Source organism: Myotis brandtii, unplaced genomic scaffold (genome assembly GCF_000412655.1).
Source record: "Myotis brandtii unplaced genomic scaffold, ASM41265v1 scaffold1026, whole genome shotgun sequence".
In the NCBI taxonomy this organism is placed as follows: Eukaryota; Metazoa; Chordata; class Mammalia; order Chiroptera; family Vespertilionidae; genus Myotis; species Myotis brandtii.
In genome coordinates, this window is record NW_005353435.1 from 327845 (window position 1) to 348117 (window position 20273).

Here is a 20273-nt window from a genome sequence, read left to right on the forward strand (position 1 = left end):
ACCAGGCCGCAGGCTGACCACCGGATGCTGCTAGAGACGACCTTCGTATTGCTTTCTGGTTTTTAACGGTTCCTTTCGAGATGAACGTCCATTTTGCTTTTTTAATAAACGTTTGAAAGAGTCCACACAAGCAGCGGTGTTGTCGGGTGAATGCAGATGGGAGGTCCACAGCGTGAGTGGCTGTGAGTGTCTTTCGGGCACGTGGGGTCTCCGGTGAATGCCGCTCAGTGACGGGTTCCTACTAACAGCTGCCCCGCGCCAGACACTGCTCCCTGCACTTCCGTCCACCTCATGTAACCCTAAAGGTGTCCTCACGGACAGTGTGGGATCCCCATTTTGCAGCTTGGTAAACTGAGGCTCCAGGTAAGTATTTACCTTGTGTGTGTGTGTTTTAATTAGAATCTTATATCAGTAAAGAGTGTGGTGTTCTTACAAGAAAACACAAGTAATAAAATTGTAGGGATTTGAAAAAGCACCAGGAAGGGGTAAACCATAACGTCGAATCGAACGTAAGACAGAAAGGAGACAGAGCACAGGCCACGGTGGGAAGGGGACCATGATACGGTGCAGGGTTCTCCCCGTTCTGAGAGCAGAAACCGTGTCGAGAATTAGAGGACGCAGCCCAGCCAGGGTGGCTCAATGATTGAGCGTCGACCTATGAACCCGGAGGTCACAGTTCGATTCCCGGTCAGGGCACATGCCCGGGTTGCAGGCTCCATCCCCAGTGTGGGGCGTGCAGGAGGCAGCCGATCCATGATTCTCTGTCAGCATTGAGTTTCTATTTCTCTCCCTTCCTCTCTGAAATCAAATTTTTAAAAAGAAAAGGGCAGGGATGGGGACTGAGTGAGTCCGTTTGTGGGGACTTGAGATAAGTTAGCACCGAGACACCAGACAGCTTCATCTCCCCAAACACAGAGACTTGTGGAACCCAGTGCAGGGAAGTAGCGAACACACCGAAGTGCCCTCTGGATGCTAAAGGGCAGCCAGGCGGTGATGGATGGCGGCCGATTCGGAGAGAAGCGACGTCATCCCAGGAAGCTCTGCTCAGGAGGCCGCGGCGAGCGGCGGGGGGACCAGCGGGGGACGGAGGCCTCTGAAGAATGATTAATTTGGTAATTAATGCAGAGAAGACGAAGATCGGCTCTGAAATGTTTGCTCCAGGCCCTGCGTGTTCACAGCTCTGCGAGGCGGCAGCGGGTCGGAGCGCGAGGCTGGATGCGCTCACACACCCGACGCCAGGGAGCAGGGGAAGGAGGAGCCTGGGAACCAGGGGCAAGAAAATGCTGCCAAAGGGGAAAAGGGCCCGGCCCCATGGCTCAGTGACCTGAGAACCGGGAGGTCACGGTTCGATTCCCGGTCAGGGCACAGGCCCGGGTTGCAGGCTCCATCCCCAGTGTGGGGCGTGCAGGAGGCAGCCGATCCATGATTCTCATCATGGATGTTTCTCTCTCTGTCTCCCTCTCCCCTCCTCTCTGACATCAGTAAAGAAATATATATTTTTTTAAAAGAATTGGTGGTCACAGCCTGGTGCCTGCAACACCCACTGGACAGCGGGGCTCAGTGCCCAGGAGATGTGTCCCCAAGAGGCAAACCCTGATAAAGAAATATATATTTTTTTAAAAGAATTGGTCACAGCCTGGTGCCTGCAACACCCAGCAGACAGCGGGGCCCAGTGCCCAGGAGATGTGTCCCCAAGAGGCAAACCCTGAGCCCCTGGAGAGGAGATCCAGGAGACAGGGAGGCAAACCCCAGAGTTGGGGACACTGAGGAATGAGCAGATCATCAGGAAGGAAACCCCAGCCCAGGAAACAAAACGGGAGCAGGGATGGAGCTCCCCAACTCCCACTTCCCGCTACCGCCCCGCCTGGTGCTCACCCCCAGCTGGGGGGCCAACTCCCAGGGCTCAGGGTCATGAGAACGGCCCCCTCCCCGCTAACCCCCCTGCGTGGAGGCAGAGGCGGGAGGAGGGGGTGAAGCTCCGCGTGGCCGACCACTTAGCAACAGGGTCTCGGGCTCCATCAAACAGCCTGACAACAGGCCGACGGAGCCTCCAGGGTAATCCTGTGAGTTAGGATCCCAGCCCAGACCTCCTCCTCCATCGCCTGCCCCACCTCACGGGCCAGACCCGTTGCTATTTGTTCTGTAAACCAGCTCCCTGGGTAAAGCGGGGAGTGGTGGGAAACATCTAAAAGAGCAACTATGCAAATACTGTCACCCCACCCACACCCCATACCCCGCAACCAGGTCCGGCCTGGAGGCCCTGGGAATGGGGGATCGCCTCCCGGGCGAGCTGCCCCGCCCCCTGTCGCTCAAGGGCTGGGCCTGGGCCTAGAGCAAGAAGGAATCTTTTTTATTTTTATTGATTTCAGAGAGGAAGGGAGAGGGAGAGAGAGAAACATCAATGATGAGAGAGAATCATGGATCGGCTGCCTCCTGCATGCCCCACACTGGGGATGGAGCCTGCAACCCGGGCCTGTGCCCTGACCGGGAATCGAACCGTGACCTCCCGGTTCTCAGGTCACTGAGCCAGTGACCTCCTGGTTCATAAGTCAATGCTCAACCACTGAGCCACACTGGCCGGGCACAAGAAGGAATCTTTTTGCCTTGAGCCGCTGGGACGTTACAGCTCCCAGGCCTTAGACGTCATACTTGACTCAGGTTCAGGGAGCAGCAGGCCCTGGGTGAGGCCTGAGCTCCGGGCGGGCCCCTCCCTCCCTCCCTCCCTCCCTCCCTCCTCTCTGCAGGCTGCCTGTGCCCTGGGCAGGAGGACGCTGCTCAGGCACGGGCAGGGCATTTCTCCACCAGGCAGCTCTGGGCAGAACCAGCCGCCCAGACAGCTTTCCAAGGCAACTCTGCAAACAGCCGAGCCAGCCACGGGCGCTGCCAGCTGAGCTCCTGTCTGCAGCATCCTGCCTGGGAACCCGCTCTGAGCCCTTCTCGGGGCGTGGAGACCGCCTCCCGGGCACTGGCAGGGCCTTGGGAATCTGTCCGGGTTTGATCGCAGATGCTGGACCCTTAGTAGGAGGAGACCTCCCTCCGGCTTGAGGATGTGGCTCCTGTCCATCACTGTGCCCGGAGCGCCCGCACATACCAGCTGTCCAATAAGCGTTTTGTTGTGAACGGAGATAACAATGCTTCCGTTCAAAGTGGGGGGGAGCGGGAGGGGGGGGTAGAGAAATATAGGGATTTTGTCTTTTTATTTCTTTTTTTTTTTAAATATATTTTATTGATTTTTTACAGAGAGGAAGGGAGAGGGATAGAGAGTTAGAAACATCGATGAGAGAGAAACATCGATCAGCTGCCTCCTGCACACCTCCTACTGGGGATGTGCCCACAACCAAGGTACATGCCCTTGACCGGAATCGAACCCAGGACCCTTCAGTCCGCAGGCCAATGCTCTATCCACTGAGCCAAACCGGTTAGGGCTGTCTTTTTATTTCTTTTTTAAAAAGATATATCTTTATTAGTTTCAGAGAGAAAGGGAGAGGGAGAGAGAGAGAGAAACATCCATGATGAGAGAGAATCATGGATCGGCTGCCTCCTGCACACCCCACACTGGGAATGGAGCCCACAACCTGGGCATGTGCCCTGACCGGGAATCAAACCGTGACCTCCTGGTTCATAGGTCGATGCTCAACCACTGAGCCACACCAGCCGGGCTTGGCAGGTTTACTTAAGCAAACGTTTTATACGCGAGGCGAGGAACTGGGACCGAGTTCTAAGAGCCTCGCGCTGGAGGCTTGGTGAGCATCCCGGCAGCTGTCTCCCCAGGACCTTAAAGGAGGGAACTTCTTCACAGGAGAGCCCCCGTCCTCGTTGGTCCCGAGGCACCTCGTGAGCACAGTGATGGGTTCCCGCGGCCTCTGATCGATCGCCGAGTTTGGCAAATCCCTGTGCACAGCCAAAGGTGCTCAGCGCCTCGCCCAGCTGCGTCTTGTTTTGCTCCCGGGGCTCTGCAGGGGGACGTTACGCATTCATCCCTCAGAAAGCGGCTCTCAGCGCCTCCCCCGAGACGGTCAATTACACGAAGCAGGTGCCTGTGAGAGAGACCAGACGCTCCACCGCCAAATGCGGCCATCGGGCACCCACCGGTTTCCTGGAAGCCAATTTATTTCTCATCTGAGTTAGAGCGAGGCTTCGGGCAAAAATGACATCGCAGTGGCTGTTGATGTTTCAGTGCAAAGTTGTTCGTCTCGTTCTATCTGCTGGGAGTTCGGTGGGGACCATTTTTGTGTAAGTCATCATAGAATTCTTTTCGGAGCCTTAACTATTGCATAGGGTTGTTATTGTTCCGCCTACAAGATTGAGCATCCCAGTGGCTGAGCACGGCTGGGAGGAACTCCAAAATCTTTTTTTTTTTAATATGTTTTATTGATTTTTTACAGAGAGGAAGGGAGAGGGATAGAGAGTTAGAAACATCGATGAGAGAGAAACATCATCGACCAGCTGCCTCCTGCACACTCCCTACTGGGGATGTGCCTGCAACCAAGGTACATGCCCTTGACCGGAATCGAACCTGGGCCCTTCAGTCCGCAGGCCGACGCTCTATCCACTGAGCCAAACCGGTTAGGGCTTACCTCCAAAATCTTACAGCAGGAGGGCTTGCTAAAGAGAGCCACCCCGGGCCAGGCATCTCTGCCTGGGGGAGCCTGCAAGGTCCCCCCCTCTTCATCATATTTACCTTCCAGACAGGATGGCACTCGCCGGGAGGCCCGCCTGCCCTCTGCGCCCCGGCAGACATCGCTAATTCATCACAGACGTCTCTCGCGCCACAGAATTCGTCTCTCTGTTCCATCCCAGACAGCCACTAGGAATTGGTTGGATTATCGTGCTAATTTGCTTTGGGGGCTTCAGTTTGGGTCTCATTCGAAACTAATATCATTTTGGGGCAAACGTTTTATTAATGAAAGAGTTCTGTGTCTAAAAAAAAAAAATTAAAACCAGTCATCTACTCAAGTTCTCTCATTTTAGAGATAAAAATAGAGACTCAGGCCCAGCTGGTGTGGCTCAGTGGTTGAGCATCGACCTAGGAACCAGGAGGTCACGGTTCAATTCCCGGTCAGGGCACATGCCCGGGTTGCGGGCTCGATCCCCAGTGTGGGGCGGGCAGGAGGCAGCCGATCCATGATTCTCTCTCATCAGTGATGTTTCTATCTCCCTCTCCCTCTTCCTTTCTCTCTGAAATCAACAAAAAATATATTTTAAAAAAACATAGTGCACCTGCTCCCAGAAAGCCACTAGCCAGCTTCTGGAATTTTCTCATTGGGAACCAGCTGCTCGTTGTTGGAGAAAATGGCCGGCCAACGCCAGACAGCTGCGCTCAACGAGGTGGAATAACGCCTCCCCATCCCTTCAGTCGGATCCACCAGTCGCTGGGCTCGAAGGTCCGGAAGCGGAAAGGGCCCAGGAAATCTCAGTCCGGTTACTCGGGGACAAGGCGCGTCAGAGAGCTGGTACCTTCCCCCGGGGCCGGGCGCCGTGTCCTCCCAGCGGGCCAGGAGGGACTTGTCTTTCGGCGGCTTCCTTTACGCCTCCCTCTGCCTCCTCCCTCTGCCCTACAAGCGCTCTTGTTAAGAGCCCAGGAGCGGTGCCAGCTACCGAGGTAGACAGATCCGGGCCGATGACAAATAGAGGAACGGAGCCCTGTCATTACCAGCAGGCGTGTGGCTCCTCGCGATGTCGCGGCTCATTTTCCTTTTTTTTTTTTTTAAATCCTCACCCGAGGGTTTTTTCCATTGATTTTTAGGGAAAGTGGGAGACAGAGGGAAAGACAGAGAGAAATATGGATGTGAGAGAAACACATCGATGGGTTGCCTCCTGCACGCGCTTCAGGGCCCGGGCCGGGGAGGAGCCTGCCGCCGAGGTACGTGCCCTTGACCAGAATCGAACCCGGGACCCTTTGGTTCACAGGCCGACGCTCTATCCACTGAGCCACACCGGCCAGGGCATGGCTCCTATTCCACGCACCGTGTTTATCCACAAAAGGGAAATGGATGGCTGATGTCTAGGGCGGTGACGATGGTCTGCGAGGCGTGGGGTTCCTTTGACAAGCGACCCCTTTTCCGGGCCTGCCAGGTGAGTCGGTGGGGTGTTCCTGGGAGTTATTAAATACGGGTTCTGGCAGATTGACCCCCTGCTGGGTCTCCATGGAAGGCGCGTCTATAAATACCCAGGCCCACGGCATTCATCTTTTGGGCTTGATTCATCGCCGTTTCTAAGGTGCAGACAGATGGGGGACGGCCGTGGTGATGGCCCGGGAGGCAGGGGACCAGCGCTGCCCCTTTAACACGGATCAGAGCGTGTGGGGTGCCAGGTGGCTCCCCGCTCCCGGAGCTGTCTCCGTGGCCAGCCTGCCTCCTTCCTGGGGAGATGGAGGTGTGGTCTGCGTGGCTCTGGGGGGTGGGGGGGGATGGTGACTTCTGGCTGTTCCTGGCACTCGCCCAGGTGGCCCCACTCTTGGCCTTCGCCCTGCCTGCCCCTGGGCGCGTCCCCGCTGAGCCGGGAGGACCCAGGTTTCCCTGATGAGACGGCCCCTTCCCTGCATCCAGGTGCTTCTGCCCCGCCCGGCGTGGCTCCGTGGCTCCATGGCTGAGCCCAATTGCCAGTGAGACAGCTCTTTGAGAGAATCATGGATCGGCTGCCTCCTGCACGCCCCACCCTGGGGATCGAGCCCGCAGCCCGGGCATGTGCCCCGACAGGGAATCAAACTGTGACCTCCTGGTTCACGGGTCGACGCTCAACCCCTGAGCCACGCCGGCTGGGGCGAGGGAAAGTTGTTTCTTATAAAACAAACTTTGGAAAGGTAGGAGTGGAACCAAGCGCTCAGGGTGGGAACGGTGATTGGAGACAAGTGAGAAGTGGAAACGGTGTTGGGAGGAGAGAAAAGGCCCAGAGAGAGGAGCCCCATAAATCACCGCAGGCTGTGTGCGCCCGCATTGTCCTCCTTGTCTCGTGTCCTGGCACCGAACCATTCATCATCCCCGCGCCGGGCTACGGGCTACAGAAATGGCGTTTGGCCCCCGATCTGAGTGGGAGGGGTTTCAGAAAGAATAGCAAAGCGGGGAACCATCGGAATTCCTGGGTTTTTTGTAGTGTTTCCAACCCGCCCCAAACCTCAGGTGTCATTCTGTTGGATGGGATGGGGGGAGGGGCACTTTCCTGGTGTCTGTCCGGAACCCCGAGATCAGCTGCCCCTCCACAGTGTGCGCTGGGGAGGGGAGGCTGGACAGAGGGCTCAGGGTGCAGGTAGGCAGCCCGGAGCCGAGCTCTATGACTCATCTGAAGCTAGTAGGGGCGGGTGGGGGTGGGGGCGGCCTAGAGGAGACAGTGAGAGACAAAATTCTTTGAGAAGAAAGTGTTTATAAGCAGTGAATGTACAGCACCGCACCCCTCCCTCATACCCAAGTCTTTTCAAGAACAAGTTGAGCGATTAGTCTTAGCTTTTTAAATTTTTTTTTTTTTATTGATTTCAGAGAGGAAGGGAGAGGGAGAGAGAGAGAGAAACATCCATGATGAGAGAGAATCATGGATCGGCTGCCTCCTGCACGCCCTCCACTGGGGATGGAGCCTGCAACCCGGGCATGTGCCCTGATCGGGAATCGAACCGTGACCTCCTGGTTCATAGGTCTGAGTTACGCCGGCCGGCCGGGCTGAGTCTTGGCTTTCTATTAGGAAATGAATCCCTGGAAATCACTGAATCTGGCCCCTGCCCTCAGCACCTTATTTACTCTCTCAATGCGCATCCGTTAAAGAAAGGGTTGGTTTCTCCTCTGAAAAGGAGAGGTCTCTCTCCGTAGTGACGGCCACTGTCCATCCTCGGGGACCGGGTTCTCTCCGGCGAGTCCTCCGTGGGTTGTTCAGGGCGGGGGTTCTGTGAGTGTGTGTTTAATTGTCACTCCAGTTTGGTCCTGAGAGCGTGTTTGTGCAGCTTCCCCTTACCCCACCGCCATTTTTAATCTCTCTCCCGACATTTCCTTTTTAAATTTGAATTCGTTAAGGTTCGTCCTTTGTGTTGTCAAGTTGTGAGGCTATTGCCAACCGCGCAAGAACCATTTCATCCCCTAAGAAACCCCTTGAGCCCCTGTGCAGCTCCCACTTACCCCACCACCATTTTTAATCTCCCAACATTCCTTTTTAAATTTGAATTCATTAAGGTTCGTCCTTTGTGTTGTCAAGTTATGAGGCTATTGCCAACCACACAAGAACCATTTCATCCCCTAAGAAACCCCTTGAGCCCTAGCCGGGTTGGCTCAGTGGATAGAGCGTGGGCCTGCGGACTGAAGGGTCCTGGGTTCGATTCAGGTCAAGGGCACATGCCTGGGTTGCAGCTCCATCCCCAGTAGGGGGTGAGCAGGAGGCAGCCGATTGATGATTCATTGATATTTCTACCTCTCCCTCTCCCTTTCTCTCTGAAATCAATAATACACACACAAACACACAGACATATATAGCAATTTTGAAGGGGATTATTTTGTAGTGCTCTTGTTTTTTTAATTTCTTAAAATGAAACTAAAAATATATATATATTTTTTTAAATGAGCTCCTCTCCCTGCAGACAGACAGAGACAAGGCCTGTCCCCTGGGCACCAGTTCAGTAAGTTCAGGGTTTGCCTGGTGAGGAGGATTCCTTGGAAAGCCCCCGCTGCTCCCCCCGACGAGGGAGGTGGTGCTGGTCTTGGAGGCCTCAGGGGCTCCTTAGCCGAGAGGCACCTGGGATTAATCAGGACCTTAGGATCACGTGGACTCATTTGCCTCCTATCCTTCCTCCAATACGGGTGTGTCCGGCCTCACGCCGCCTCCTTCATGACTGGTTTGTTTTGAAAACAAATCCTGGACGTGTCTGCGCCCGCGGCCACCTGCCCACCCTGTCCCATTGCTCAGTCGATGAGGGGGAGCACCGCTGGGCGGAGTAACGCGCAAGGGCCACCCTCGCGGCTGTGGGTGGGCCCGGCAGGGCGTCTCCCCTGTGCTCCCTGCCCCGGGGTCCAGGCCAGCTGCCCGACTGAGCAAAAACAGGAACAAGCAGGTTGCCAGGCGAACCTCGAGTTTCAGATCGACGATGGGTCATTTCAGCGTCCGTGTGCCCCCAACCCTGCCCCGTATACTGACACCAAAAAGGTAGTAGTTGTTGCTCTTTCGTTTGAATTGAACTGGGACCTGCATCCCATTGGGCTCCTGTCCCAGCAAAGGCGAGCCCGGTTCTGCCCCGGCTTCGTAAAATCCCTGTGTTCATCGAGCTTGACTTTTGTCTGTTATGAAACCAGTGCCATTCAGGGAGATAACATTGACCTTTAACATGGAAGAAAGAGCCCAGCTGGTGTGGGCTCTTTGGTGTGGGTTCAATGGTTAAGCATCCACCTATGAACCAGGAGGTCATGGTTCGATTCCCAGTCGGGGCACATGCCCGGGGTTTCGGGCTCCATCCCCAGTGGGGGGCGTGCAGGAGGCAGCCGATCCATGATTCTCTCTCATCATTGATGTTTCTCTCCCTCCCTCCCTCTCCCTTTGTCTCTGAAATCAATAAAAAAAAAAATTTTTTTTTAAGAGAAATATATGGAAATCAGGAAACATAATTCCATTTTGACCGAGTCGTGGTAGAGATGGTAGGCAACCGAGATTTCGGGTTCCTTTATTAACGATGGCTGGAATGAGACCAGCGAGGAGGAGCAATATGTCGTAGACAGTGTGACTTCACAATCCTTTGTCCATGGGCCTTCAAAGTCTTTGTCGGTTATGCCAAACGCTTCTCAAAGCGAAGGGTTCGAGGCAGGGGCTACTGAGACAGGAGCCACACAAACAGATGTGGTTCATAATAGATATGTGGGCTTTCTGGGATATTAGCACAAATAAGAATTCATCACGAGAAATAATGACATCCCCCACCACGGCCCACCCTCCAATTCTCTTGGGCCACCGAAAAATAATGGGGAGGTTAACACATTTCTCACATCTCTAAGCACGTTGTTATTTCTCACTTACACAAAAATTACAGGAAAGCCGTCACCGGGAACCTGGGCGTCGGTGACAGAGACGAGGCTCCGATAAAAGCTCAACCAAAATAGAAAAGCAATCTGGCACCGCTGATAATTCTGTCACAAAAATATTACATTTTACGGAGGGATTTCTCAGAATTCGATAACAACCTGTTAGCGGCTAAATGGAGTCATTTGCATATTGTGGCAAAATAAAAACACAATAATCTCATTTGTTTGCTGCCCAGTAGCATTTCCCAGGGCTGGGTTGCTGGAGACATGCTCATTTCCGTGCTTCCTGCCCCAAATTCCCCTCCATCCAGGCTTTTTTTTTTTTTTTTTTTTCAGCCAACCCTTTGTCAGCCTTACTGCTCTCCCTTAATTTTCATTTTCCTTCCCCATCTCCCACGCCCTTTGCTTCTTTCGTTTCTTAGCCACTAAACGTGACTCCAACGGTCTGCTTTTAACTCATTCCTGAGCAAAGAAAAGGAACCTTCATTTCTCATCGTTTTTTTTTTTAAAATATTGTATCTTTCTTTTTCCTCCAAGTCTGGTGTGTGTATGGTTTTTTCAAAATATATTTTTATTGCCCTGGCCGGTTTGGCTCAGTGAATAGAGCATTGGCTGGCGGACTGAAGGGTCCTGGGTTCGATTCTGGTCAAGGGCACATGCCTGAGTTGCTGGGGCTCAATCTTCAGAGGGAGGCCTGCAGGAGGCAGTTGATCCATGGTTCTCTCTCATCATTGATATTTCTCTCTCTCCTTTCCTCTCTGAAATCAATAAAGATATATATTTTTAAAAATATTTTTATTGATTTCAGAGAGGAAGGGAGAGAGAGAAATATCAATGATGAGAGAGAACCATGGATCAGCTGCCTCCTGCACAGCCCCACACTGGGAATCGAGCCCCAAACCTGGACACGTGCCCTGACCCGGAATCGAACTGTGGGTGCTGAGCTGGAGCGATCCCAAGCCGGGGCCTTTGAAGGGCCCTGCATCCGCGTGTCGGAGAGACGCTGCGTGGGCCTCACCCTCAGCCGAAATCAGACACTAATGAGAGCACGCCTTCCCTGTGGCTTGGCATGCCTTGTGTTTTCGGGGTTCCTCCTTCCTACCTCCCCCTCCTTCCTCCCCAGGCTGGTCCCTCTGCTCACGGAGCCTGTTTATTTCAGCTCTGGCGCCCGCACCCGAGCCACGGGGAGTGTGCAAACGGCAGGCCGAGAACGTATCTCGAGGATCACAGGCGACACGGTAGGCCACCTGCTTTCCTGTTGTGTGTGATGGCACAGGTGGGCACCGCCTGGCACTGGGCATGCGTGTCCCTGCCACAGACTGTCCAGAGAGACCCAGTGACAGCCCTGACCGCCACAGGCCAGCTTGGGGGTTCACGGCTTGCCTCCCTTCTCTCTGGGGCAGTGGTCAGCAAGCTGCGGCTCGCGAGCCACATGCGGCTCTTTGGCCCCTTGAGTGTGGCCACGAAGTTTCAATCACACTGTACGTGCGCGCCTGCACGTGGTATTTTGTGGAAGAGCCACACTCAAGGGGCCGCAGTTTGCTGACCACTGCTCTGGGGGATGGAGCCAGCTCTCCGGTGCACAGAGCCAGTGCAAAGGGCCTGGGGCAGGTGGCTGTCAGGGGAGACCTCCCTCCTGTGAACCGTAAATGGCATCCAACGACCCTGCCCTCGGACGATGCCTCTGACAGACGTTTCCCGTTTGAGGAGACGCGTCACGCATCGTCTCCGCCGGGTTCTCGGCGCCCCCGCCCACGGCAGGGCCGAAGGGGGCCCTGCACAGACTTGCATGGCGGGCGTTGGTTTGGAGGGAGCTCAGCATGGTTTTTCCAACCGCCCCACGAGCTGGCTCCGCGACCCAGTGAAGCAACACAGCTCACGGCCAGGGCTGGGCAGACACCGGGGACGCCTCTCAGGGCGTGAGTGGTCGTGTGGCTGTGACGTGGGACAGGCGTGGGCAGCCACCAGGTAAACACGGGGGAGGAGGGCGGGTCGCCAGCCTCTGGGCCCGGCCTGCCACCCAGGGCTCCGCAGGAGGCGTCCATCAGACCCCCTGCACCCTTTTCCATTTAGGCGATGCCACTGCTGTTATGACCCAGCTTTGCTGGGTAGGTGGTTTTATTTTCATGTTTTATTTCATGTTTTTAAGAAAAGAACTTTTGCTTTAACCCTCTTTTTAAGAAATATATATATTTTTATTGATTTCAGAGAGGAGAAGAGAGGGAGAGAGAGATAGAAACATCCATGATGAGAGAGAATCCTTGATCGGCTGCCTCCTGCATGCCCCACACTGGAGATCGAGCCCACAACCCGGGCCTGTGCCCTTGACCGGAATGGAACCCGGGACCCTTCAGTCCGCAGGCCGACGCTCTATCCACTGAGCAAACCGGCCAGGGCGCTTGGTGGGAGTGTAAGGAGACGAGGAGGACCGCCTGTCGGTCTTCCGTGCCTCTTCTGAGAAAGCCAACTAGACAGCAGCTTCCAGATGCTGGATGGAGCCCAGGCTGTCACTTCCCTTTCCCCCCAACACAGAGGAAAGAGATTAAAAACCCACTTAGAAGCACACAGCCATCCCAGAAACAGGAGGAGGAAACCTCTGTGGACAAGAGCCAGCCGTCTCCCTCAGCCACAGCGGCAGGAAGAGGCCCGCCCCTCGCCATGGGCACAGGGAGTCCCTCATCCCAACAGGGGACCAGGTGGAGAGCCAGGCCAGCCCCGCGGGGCAGGACGGGCCTCCATCGTGGTGGGGTCCGGAGGCCGGGCTCAGGACAGAGCTGCCCACCCAGGGCTGTGACCTGGCAGCAGACCCCACACGTGGCTGAGGCTGGAGGGACCCCGAGTCCCATCCCTGCCAGGGCCCGAGCTGGAGCCGCGGAGAGGGCATCACACCAGGGAGACCCCCATATCCCACCGAGAAGAGCAGCAGGAAGGACAGGGGGAACGTGCAACAAAATAATCGTGACTCTAAATGGGCTGAGTTCCCACCCTGGCCAGTTTGGCTCAGTGGATAGAGCGTCGGCCTGTGGACCAAAGGGTCCCGGGTTCGATTCCAGTCAAGGGCACGTACCTTGGTTGCAGGCTCCTCCCGGCCTGGGCCCTGGTCAAGGTGTGTGCAGGAGGCAACCAATCAAAGTGTTTCTCTCACATCGGTGTTTCTGTCTTTCCCTCTCTCCTCCACTCTCCCTAAAAATCAATGGGAAAATATCCTTGGGCAAGGATTAACAAAAAAAAATTACCAATAATCATTGTGACTCCAAATGGGCTCCCTTCTCCTTTCTCCTTCACACCTCCCCGGACAGGACACAGCTTACCTGTGCCTTCTAAGCTGAGGCTTTGAGGATTTCAAGATGCTGTTTCTGTGCGAGTCACACGCCCTGATTAGCACAGATCTATCTCATAGTTTCCCTCGAAGACTTGCCAATAATTTCACAGTGCTCATGTCTGTTATGTGGAAAGAGTCTGCCCTATCAAAGCAATATCAGGCTATCACTAAAAAAATTAAAATAAACATATATCTCTCCCTCCCTCACTCCCAAGTCAAATGCACATTTTTTTTAAGCACTTAAATGTTTGCGATATTTCCAGCCTTGTTTCTCCCTTGTCTCCAACATCTGTTTGTCTCCCTGCAGATATCCGGCGCTAATACGGCTTATTTGGGGTAACCGATTATTGGAAAACCTTTTCATGTAGCCCCCGAATGACATGTTTAATCACAGCTTTTCAACTTGAAAGAGACAGGATTTCCTTATCTTGACATGACTTATCGTCGGAGCGGGAGCCAGGCACCGTGAGGACAGAATCCGGGCTCCTTTGTCCGAAGGGCACTTAGCAAGGAAGCAGTTTACAGTCGCAGCGAGGCCAGCAGAGAAACTAACGGATGGCCAGTAATTCTCCTTGTAAGGTTTTTCCCCCCAAACGATCTTATCTCGTCAACCTCTTTCCAAAAAGCTCACCGACCGGAGACCTGTGATGAGCGGCGGAGATAGGGTGCGTGGTGTGGGCAACCGTGTGAATGTTTCTCTTTCCGCTGCCTATCGGCAAAGGCTGTTTTATTTCTTTGGGGACACGAGTCGGATTCCTCTGTCTTCCCTGAGCCTTTGTGGCTAAAGATTTTCTATCATCACTGATTGTTTTCTGCAGAAACGGTGATGAAAAGTCACCTCTCTGCCTTCTTTCCTGCGAGCCTGGAATTGGGTGGCTTGTGTGGCTCAGCCCGTGGTGCGTCCCAGGGCCGTGGCCAGGAAAACGATTTTTTTACTATTTTTATTGATCTCAGAGAGGAAGGGAGAGGGAGACAGGTGGCTTGTGTGGCTCAGCCCATTGTGCGTCCCAGGGCCTCGGCCAGGAAAACGATTTTTTAAATATATTTTTATTCTCAGAGAGGAAGGGAGAGGGAGAGAGAGAAAGAAACAGCAATGATGAGAGAGAATCATGGATCAGCTGCCTCCTGCACACCCCACACTGGGGATCGAGTCCGCAACCCGGGCATGTGCCCTGACCGGGAATTGAACCGTGACCTCCTGGTTCATAGGTCGATGCTCAACCACTGAGCCACACCGGCAGGGCCAGGGTAACTATTTCCACCCTGTCACTCCCAAACCCCCAGCACCCCCTCTCTGATCTAATTGTCAGGTGACCTTATTTCCTATTTCACTTAGGATAACAGTCCTGGTTCGCCCAGGAATGAGCGTTTCCGGGGACACACGACTCCCACTGCAGGGTATGTCCCAGGTAAACTGAGAAGGCGACCCAGTCTGCCTTAACCGTTCGAGGGCATTTGCGATAACATGGACGGATGGCCTTTGAGGGCCTTATGCTAAGTGAAATAAGTCAGACAGAAAGGCAAATATCACAGGATCTCACTCATATGTGGAGTCTACAAAGCAAACAAAAATTCTGAGCTCATAGATACAGAGAATAGATTGGTGGCTGCCAGAGACAGGAAGAGGGGGGTAGATGAAAGGGTAAATATGGTCAAAAAGTACAGCCCTGGCCAGTTTGGCTCAGTGGATAGAGCGTCGGCCTGCGGACTGAAGGGTCCCAGGTTCGATTCCGGTCAAGGGCATGTACCTTGGTTGTGGGCACATCCCCAGCAGGGAGTGTGCAGGAGGCAGCTGATCGATGTTTCTCTCTCATCGATGTTTCTAACTCTCTCTCTCCCTTCCTCTCTGTAAAAAATCAATAAAATATATTTTTAAAAAGTACAGATTTCCAGTTATAAGTCCTGGAATGTGATGTACAACATGGTGACTACAGTTATCAATACTGTATTATATACTTGAAAGTTACTGAGAGAGTAAATCTTGACAGTTCTCATCACACACACAGAAGTGTAACTATTTGTGATGACGGATGTTACTAGGCTGACTGAGGTGATCCCTTCTCAGTGCGTGAGAAATCATAGTGAATCGTGCTGTACACCTGAAGCTAATGTGATCTATGTCCATTACAGCTCCATAAAAAATAGCTGTGCTTCTCGCTACTATAAACACATCACTCCCTTCCCTTCTCGCAGACATGTCACTACTTTTTCTTTTTTTATGATCTACTTGAAGCGATTTCTACATCACTTACCTTGGCACGTCTTCCTTTTTACAAGCGGTTATAAAAATAAGCCTCCGTTCCATTTTAATAAAATCGTGAACATCCTTTGGTCCAACGAAAACAGTACTTGTTGACAAAAGTCTCTATTGGTTCACTTTTGAACTTTAAATTGAATTGGATTATGATATTAACAAACCTACTAATAGAATTTGACATTCTCTATCCTCTGACTTTATCAGTTGCATAAAATATATACATGATCACTTTGGAAGATATATTGTTTGTAACTAAGAAAATAGTGGCAGGCTTCCATTTGCTTGATTTTCAATCTCCACGTATGAGTAGTGCTGGGGCAGATGGAAAATAGTTACTATAATTTTATCTGCCATTTGTTACACACACACACACCGAGTGGCCAGATTATTATGACCACCCCATCAGTACAATGAAGTGAATTAGTTATGCAAATAATAATAATAAAACCTTGAGAGTATTTGCTTAGGAAGTTTTCAATATTCAGTATTTTTGGAAGTGTCAATGAAGTACTGATGGGGTGGTCATAATAATCTGGCCACTCGGTGTGTGTATACACACACACACACACACACACACATATATATTTAATTGATTTCAGAGAAGAAGGGAGAGAGATAGAAACATCAATGATGAGAGAGAACCATTGATCCACTGCCTCCTGCTGCACCCCGCCAACTGGGGATCGAGCCCACAACCCGGGCATGTGCCCTGACCGGGAATCGAACCCTGACCTCCTGGTTCACAGACTGATGCTCAACCACTGAGCCAAGCCGGGCCCTTATACAGTCTTTATACCTAATGAATATGTGGCCCGAAAAATCTTCACTTCAAAGATGATAAAATGATTTGTATACATTTGGGGAATTAAAACAGTTTTATCCCCACATACACATGTGGAATCGATCTCCCGATTATTTTTCTGGGTTGATGATGTTTAAGTTAGACGTCTTTCCTATGTCAAGATTTGCCTGGGGAGTGGGATTCTGAAGGAGGGAGAGGAAGGAATCCTAGGAATGTGGAAACAACAAGAAATCTGGGGATTTAACCCCTTAAGCTACTAAATGTACCCCTAATTCCTCAGAGGGAATTCCATCAGCGTCTTAGCTGTGCAGCGGCCATGGTCTTGCCTGGGCTCCTGTCTGTAGTAACCCCCGTCCCCACCTCTGCCCCACAGGCAGGGCCAGGCCAGGCCCTGAGAGTAGCTGGGCGCTCGTATGGCGTTTCTAAAAGGGACTTCGCTGATTACAACCCTGGTTCTCAGGGCAGCATCTGAGATGCTAATGGGGTAGAAACAGGCTGTTGGGGACCAGCTAGGACGGTAAGGAACAGTCATCACGCTCTGTTAGCCGCGATGGTGCTGTTCTGATTGGAGAGGGCACAGCCTAACCTGGCTGGGAGTAGCCTGTGGGCCTGGCGCTCACCTGGACATGCGGCCCCTCCTCCCCATCCGGGCGCTGCCTGTGATCACGGAAAGATTGACAACCTCGTTGCAGACACCAGAGCCGCCAGCCCTCTGAAGACCCCCCGCCTTTGCACACCCACAGGCCTTTGCAAATCTCCAGCCCCCATTACCTGTGAACTGCCCGTTTGGCATAACCCTTTTGCCTACTTCCCCATGTCATCTTCATCCTCCTACCCTATATAAGCAGCTGGCTGATGGGGGGGGGGGGGGCAGAGCAGATGTTTGTGGGTGCCCTGCCGCTCTCCCACGCTGCTGGCAGGACTGGAATAAACGCTCATCTAGGACTCAACCCTGTCTCTGCTGCATTGGCTCAAATCGCGACAGGTAACACGGGCCCATGGATTGTCCGGTCACACTGCCACCTACTCGTATATTTTGCCTGAGGGTCCATATACCCTCCTTTTCCCTTCCTCTGTTAACTCCGTGAAGAAAGAGCTAACGGAGTAAGTCAGCCATGGAGATAAATGATCACATAATATCAGTGTGTGTTCCCATCGGAGAACGAAAGAAAGAAAAATTAACCTGTTGTTTTGCCAGGCCCGTTATATTATTAATCGGTTCCCTACAACGCGTCTCAGCTGAAAAGTAATAACTCGTCATTAGGGTAGTGCCTGGGGGGAGTCAGCTACCATGGAAACAGCCCATAATAAGGGCCAATCTTTCCCTTGCTCTTGGAGGTACCATCTCATCTGATGTCTTAACAGAACATTTCACAGGTAGACAATACATATGTATATATATCCTCACCTGTGCACCTCCATGGATGGGTGTCTGCATGCCCGTGGCAGAGTTAATAAGCCGTCCTTCGCAAAGCTGCCACCATCACACAGCGCCTTCCAGGGACTCTCCTGTGGCTCTTGTGTCCCAACGGCAAAGGGACGGTCCTCAGCACCTCACCAATCACTCATGTGATGACTCAGACCGCCACCACGCCCAACAGTGGAAGCCAACAGCGGAGGTCGACTCTACTTACAATGGAAGGGAATTCAGAAGATGTGGCCCTGGCCAGCCTCTGACCGGGCATCTGGTATGGGAATCCCAGACGGGAGGGAGCTGCAGGGGGAGGGGGGTCCTGCCCAGAGCCAGGGAGAGGCGGTCAGGATGGGGCTGGAGGCGAGGAGACCCCACAGTTCCACATGGGATTGCGTGCATGCTTGAGGGCCCGCCTTCAAGCCATCATCTTCTATCTTGGTCCTTTCCTGGTGGAGAGAGCACACGTTGAATTTGCTCACCTGTTCCGCAAAAGCCAACACCAATGCATCCTGGGCGTTGTGACAACACAACCCAAACTGTCAGACCGCCAGGCAAGCTGTGAGTCAGGAAGAGGTCACCTTCCTCTCCAAAGGGCTCTTCTCTATCCCACCTGGAGCTGGAAACAAACAGATTTAAAATCTTCATCGAAGCAACGTTATCCATGGGACCTTGCCTCGCAGGCTCTGTTGGTGGTGATGATGATGGTGGTGATGAAGATGAGGACAGGGATGAGCTGCTGCTGCCGCCACTCTGAGGGGGGCTATCTGGTCAACCTCGTTTTAATAGCTAAAGGAATCACCCGGCCGGTGTGGCTCAGTAGTTGAGCGTGGACCTATGAACCAGGAGGTTGAGGTTCGATTCCCAGTCAGGGCACGAGCCTGGGTTGGGGGCTCGATCCCCAGTGTGGGGCGTGCAGGAGGCAGCCGATCCATGATTCTCTCTCATCACTGATGTTTCTCTCTCTCCCCCTCTCCCTTGCTCTCTCTGAAATCAATAAAAATATATATTTAAAAATAATCATATCTGAAGGGATCACAAGTGTCAGGCAGGTGCCTTAGAATCCAAGGTCTCAAGAGAGGATTACAACCCAATCAATTGTCCCCAAAAGTGGGGCCGCCGAGTGTTCACGCCTCAAGACTTGAGCTTAAAGGGAGCTTAGCGGGGGTCCTTCTTAAATGCCCAGGCCACAGCGATCGCCCCTTTCTCTGTGGTCCCACAGTATTTCTGGCCACTGGAGTCCTTTGGCATTTATCACACGTCACCAGTAGTTACCTTTCCCTCTGCGTGTCCTGTATTTTTCTGCCCAGAAAGCAAATTCTGAAAGGGCAGGCGTGATAGGTAACACGGCACTTACTATGTGCCGGGCACTGTCCTACGTGTTCTAAGTGTTCACGATATTTATTCACTTACTCTTCCCAACACCCCTAAGAAGTGGGTGCATGTTAGAAAGTCTACATCTTACCTGCCCGGCCGGCGTGGCTCAGTGGTTGAGCGTTGACCTATGAACCAGGAGGTCACGGTTCGATTCCCGGTCAGGGCACATGCCCAGGTTGTGGGCTCGATCTCCAGTGGGGAGCATGCAGGGGGAAGCTGATCCATGATGCTCTCTCATCATTGATGTTTCTCTCTCTCCCTCTCCTTTCCTCTCTGAAATCAATAAAAACATATTTTTTTTAAAAAAAATTAAAAAAGAATTCTACCTCACCCTTTTTTTAAATTTACTTTTCACTTTAAGGAACATCTATGTTCCATTTCCTCATGCTTCTGATCATGGCGCACTTTTTAATTAAGAAAGCATCTCAAACACGAAAAAGACGTTGGGTCAAAGCATGCAAGCCGTCTGAGCTCACTTGGAATGGGAACAATTTTAATTGATGCAATTCGCAGCCATTTAAATATTTCACATTCGGTTATTCACACGGCGGGGAGAGGGCCTGCGCTCCACGCTGGCGGCCGGGCGGAATGGGATGTGCTGGGTTTGTAATTTTCACTTCCCAGGCCTCCTCTGGCTTGGAGTCCTCGGAGAGCTTGTAGGTCAATGAGCACTGGGTCCTCGAAGGCCAGAGGACACGAACGTGGTATTTCACTTACACGCCAGCCGTTAGCATCAGGAGGCGGGGCTGCCGGCCGGCATGGCTCAGTGGCTGAGCATCAACTTATGAACCAGGAGGTCACGGTTCGATTCCCGGTCAAGGGCACATGCCCGGGTTGTGGGCTCGATCCCCAGTGTGGGGAGTGCAGGTGGCAGCCGATGAATGGTTCTCATCATTGATGTTTCTCTCTCTCTCCTCTCTCTCTTCCTCTCTGAAATCAATAAAAAAATATATGTATTTATTTTTATAAAGCTCTCTCTCCCTCAATCCCTCAAGCACCAGGATTTAGCTTAAATTTCAACGCCACCGTAGGAGACATGGGTGACTGCCCTCAGCCAGCTGTTTAGATAGACGAGCCCGGCTCACAGAGAGCATTTCCTGATTTCTTTTCTTGTCCCCGCT

At 52.8% G+C, this 20273-nt stretch overlaps 1 long non-coding RNA gene across 1 annotated transcript; it reads left to right on the plus strand.

Moving 5' to 3' along the window:
* Positions 1 to 5921: 5921 nt before the first annotated feature.
* On the plus strand, positions 5922 to 14233 carry LOC106725266. Its single transcript, XR_001361132.1, has 3 exons — positions 5922 to 6075; positions 11143 to 11221; positions 13613 to 14233. It is a non-coding gene; the product is annotated as an uncharacterized LOC106725266 (long non-coding RNA).
* Positions 14234 to 20273: the final 6040 nt, after the last annotated feature.